We start from the raw sequence: 4,772 nt of genomic DNA, 5'->3' as shown, positions 1-4,772 counted from the left end.
ACGTCCAGCGACTGCTCCCACACCAAAGGGGCCAGGACTCCCAGGTGTTGCTGGCCCTCGCCTTCCCGTGGCAGCCCTTCCACAGCCCCACACACACTGGCGCTCTCGCTTGCCAGCCAGCTCAGGGTGCCCACGTTGTTGCCTTGCTCGCTCTCAGCGCCGCCGCCAGAGACCAGCTCCCAAATGGAAAACGTCCAGCGACTGCTCCCACACCAAAGGGGCCAGGACTCCCAGCTGTTCCCGGCCCTCGCCTTCCCGTGGCAGCCCTTCCACAGCCCCACACACACTGGTAGTCTGTGCTTGCCAGCCAGCTCAGGGTGCCAACGTTGTTGCCTTGCTCGCTCTCAGCGCCGCCGCCAGAGCCCAGCTCCCAAATGGAAAACGTCCAGCGACTGCTCCCACACCAAAGGGGCCAAAACTTCCAGGTGTTCCCGGCCCCCGCCTTCCCGTGGCAGCCCTTCCACAGCCCCACACACACTGGCGCTCCGCGCTTGCCAGCCAGCTCAGGGTGCCGACGTTGTTGCCTTGCTCGCTCTCAGCGCCGCCGCCAGAGCCTAGCTCCCAAATGGAAAACGTCCAGCGACTGCTCCCACACCAAAGGGGCCAGGACTCCCAGGTGTTGCTGGCCCTCGCCTTCCCGTGGCAGCCCTTCCACAGCCCCACACACACTGGCGCTCCGCGCTTGCCAGCCAGCTCAGGGTGCCGACGTTGTTGCCTTGCTCGCTCTCAGCGCCGCCGCCAGAGCCCAGCTCCCAAATGGAAAACGTCCAGCGACTGCTCCCACACCAAAGGGACCAGGACTCCCAGCTGTTGCCGGCCCTCGCCTTCCCGTGGCAGCCCTTCCACAGCCCCACACACACTGGCGCTCTGCGCTTGCCAGCCAGCTCAGGGTGCCCACGTTGTTGCCTTGCTCGCTCTCAGCGCCGCCGCCAGAGCCCAGCTCCCAAATGGAAAACGTCCAGCCACTGCTCCCACACCAAAGGGGCCAGGACTCCCAGGTGTTCCCGGCCCTCGCCTTCCCGTGGCAGCCCTTCCACAGCCCCACACACACTGGCGCTCCGCGCTTGCCAGCCAGCTCAGGGTGCCGACATTGTTGCCTTGCTCGCTCTCAGCGCCGCCGCCAGAGCCCAGCTCCCAAATGGAAAACGTCCAGCGACTGCTCCCACACCAAAGGGGCCAGGACTCCCAGGTGTTCCCAGCCCTCGCCTTCCCGTGGCAGCCCTTCCACAGCCCCACACACACTGGCGCTCCGCGCTTGCCAGCCAGCTCAGGGTGCCCACGTTGTTGCCTTGCTCGCTCTCAGCGCCGCCGCCAGAGCCCAGCTCCCAAATGGAAAACGTCCAGCGACTGCTCCCACACCAAAGGGGCCAGGACTCCTAGGTGTTGCTGGCCTTCGCCTTCCCGTGGCAGCCCTTCCACAGCCCCACACACACTGGTGCTCTGTGCTTGCCAGCCAGCTCAGGGTGCCCACGTTGTTGCCTTGCTCGCTCTCAGCGCCGCTGCCAGAGACCAGCTCCCAAATGGAAAACGTCCAGCGACTGCTCCCACACCAAAGGGGCCAGGACTCCCAGCTGTTGCTGGCCCTCGCCTTCCCGTGGCAGCCCTTCCACAGCCCCACACACACTGGCGCTCCGCGCTTGCCAGCCAGCTCAGGGTGCCGACGTTGTTGCCTTGCTCGCTCTCAGCGCCGCCGCCAGAGCCTAGTTCCCAAATGGAAAACGTCCAGCGACTGCTCCCACACCAAAGGGGCCAGGACTCCCAGCTGTTGCTGGCCCTCGCCTTCCCGTGGCAGCCCTTCCACAGCCCCACACACACTGGCGCTCCGCGCTTGCCAGCCAGCTCAGGGTGCCGACGTTGTTGCCTTGCTCGCTCTCAGCGCCGCCCCCAGAGACCAGCTCCCAAATGGAAAACGTCCAGCCACTGCTCCCACACCAAAGGGGCCAGGACTCCCAGCTGTTGCTGGCCCTCGCCTTCCCGTGGCAGCCCTTCCACAGCCCCACACACACTGGCGCTCCGCGCTTGCCAGCCAGCTCAGGGTGCCCACGTTGTTGCCTTGCTCGCTCTCAGCGCCGCCGCCAGAGACCAGCTCCCAAATGGAAAACGTCCAGCGACTGCTCCCACACCAAAGGGGCCAGGACTCCCAGCTGTTGCCGGCCCTCGCCTTCCCGTGGCAGCCCTTCCACAGCCCCACACACACTGGCGCTCCGCGCTTGCCAGCCAGCTCAGGGTGCCGACGTTGTTGCCTTGCTCGCTCTCAGCGCCGTCGCCAGAGACCAGCTCCCAAATGGAAAACGTCCAGCGACTGCTCCCACACCAAAGGGGCCAAAACTCCCAGGTGTTCCCGGCCCTCGCCTTCCCGTGGCAGCCCTTCCACAGCCCCACACACACTGGCGCTCCGCGCTTGCCAGCCAGCTCAGGGTGGCGACATTGTTGCCTTGCTCGCTCTCAGCGCCGCCGCCAGAGCCCAGCTCCCAAATGGAAAACGTCCAGCGACTGCTCCCACACCAAAGGGGCCAGGACTCCCAGCTGTTGCTGGCCTTCGCCTTCCCGTGGCAGCCCTTCCACAGCCCCACACACACTGGCGCTCTCGCTTGCCAGCCAGCTCAGGGTGCCGACGTTGTTGCCTTGCTCGCTCTCAGCGCCGCCGCCAGAGACCAGCTCCCAAATGGAAAACGTCCAGCCACTGCTCCCACACCAAAGGGGCCAGGACTCCCAGCTGTTGCTGGCCCTCGCCTTCCCGTGGCAGCCCTTCCACAGCCCCACACACACTGGTGCTCTGTGCTTGCCAGCCAGCTCAGGGTGCCGACGTTGGTGCCTTGCTCGCTCTCAGCGCCGCCGCCAGAGCCCAGCTCCCAAATGGAAAACGTCCAGCGACTGCTCCCACACCAAAGGGGCCAAAACTCCCAGCTGTTGCTGGCCTTCGCCTTCCCGTGGCAGCCCTTCCACAGCCCCACACACACTGGCGCTCCGCGCTTGCCAGCCAGCTCAGGGTGGCGACGTTGTTGCCTTGCTCGCTCTCAGCGCCGCCGCCAGAGCCTAGCTCCCAAATGGAAAACGTCCAGCGACTGCTCCCACACCAAAGGGGCCAGGACTCCCAGCTGTTGCTGGCCCTCGCCTTCCCGTGGCAGCCCTTCCACAGCCCCACACACACTGGCGCTCCGCGCTTGCCAGCCAGCTCAGGGTGCCCACGTTGTTGCCTTGCTCGCTCTCAGCGCCGCCGCCAGAGCCCAGCTCCCAAATGGAAAACGTCCAGCGACTGCTCCCACACCAAAGGGGCCAGGACTCCCAGCTGTTGCCGGCCCTCGCCTTCCCGTGGCAGCCCTTCCACAGCCCCACACACACTGGCGCTCTCGCTTGCCAGCCAGCTCAGGGTGCCGACGTTGTTGCCTTGCTCGCTCTCAGCGCCGCCGCCAGAGCCCAGCTCCCAAATGGAAAACGTCCAGCGACTGCTCCCACACCAAAGGGGCCAGGACTCCCAGCTGTTGCTGGCCTTCGCCTTCCCGTGGCAGCCCTTCCACAGCCCCACACACACTGGCGCTCTCGCTTGCCAGCCAGCTCAGGGTGCCGACGTTGTTGCCTTGCTCGCTCTCAGCGCCGCCGCCAGAGACCAGCTCCCAAATGGAAAACGTCCAGCCACTGCTCCCACACCAAAGGGGCCAGGACTCCCAGCTGTTGCTGGCCTTCGCCTTCCCGTGGCAGCCCTTCCACAGCCCACACACACTGGCGCTCCGCGCTTGCCAGCCAGCTCAGGGTGGCGACGTTGGTGCCTTGCTCGCTCTCAGCGCCGCCACCAGAGCCTAGCTCCCAAATGGAAAACGTCCAGCGACTGCTCCCACACCAAAGGGGCCAGGACTCCCAGCTGTTGCTGGCCTTCGCCTTCCCGTGGCAGCCCTTCCACAGCCCCACACACACTGGCGCTCTCGCTTGCCAGCCAGCTCAGTGTGCCGACGTTGTTGCCTTGCTCGCTCTCAGCGCCGCCGCCAGAGACCAGCTCCCAAATGGAAAACGTCCAGCGACTGCTCCCACACCAAAGGGGCCAGGACTCCCAGCTGTTGCTGGCCCTCGCCTTCCCGTGGCAGCCCTTCCACAGCCCCACACACACTGGCGCTCTTGCTTGCCAGCCAGCTCAGGGTGCCGACGTTGGTGCCTTGCTCGCTCTCAGCGCCGCCGCCAGAGCCCAGCTCCCAAATGGAAAACGTCCAGCGACTGCTCCACACCAAAGGGGCCAGGACTCCCAGCTGTTGCTGGCCTTCGCCTTCCCGTGGCAGCCCTTCCACAGCCCCACACACACTGGCGCTCTCGCTTGCCAGCCAGCTCAGTGTGCCGACGTTGTTGCCTTGCTCGCTCTCAGCGCCGCCGCCAGAGACCAGCTCCCAAATGGAAAACGTCCAGCGACTGCTCCCACACCAAAGGGGCCAGGACTCCCAGCTGTTGCTGGCCCTCGCCTTCCCGTGGCAGCCCTTCCACAGCCCCACACACACTGGTGCTCTGTGCTTGCCAGCCAGCTCAGGGTGCCGACGTTGTTGCCTTGCTCGCTCTCAGCGCCGCCGCCAGAGCCCAGCTCCCAAATGGAAAACGTCCAGCGACTGCTCCCACACCAAAGGGGCCAGGACTCCCAGCTGTTGCTGGCCTTCGCCTTCCCGTGGCAGCCCTTCCACAGCCCCACACACACTGGCGCTCCGCGCTTGCCAGCCAGCTCAGGGTGGCGACGTTGGTGCCTTGCTCGCTCTCAGCGCCGCCACCAGAGCCTAGCTCCCAAATGGAAAACGTCC

This window comes from Aptenodytes patagonicus, chromosome 7 (assembly GCF_965638725.1).
Source record: "Aptenodytes patagonicus chromosome 7, bAptPat1.pri.cur, whole genome shotgun sequence".
In the NCBI taxonomy this organism is placed as follows: Eukaryota; Metazoa; Chordata; class Aves; order Sphenisciformes; family Spheniscidae; genus Aptenodytes; species Aptenodytes patagonicus.
This window is presented reverse-complemented; position numbering follows the sequence as displayed.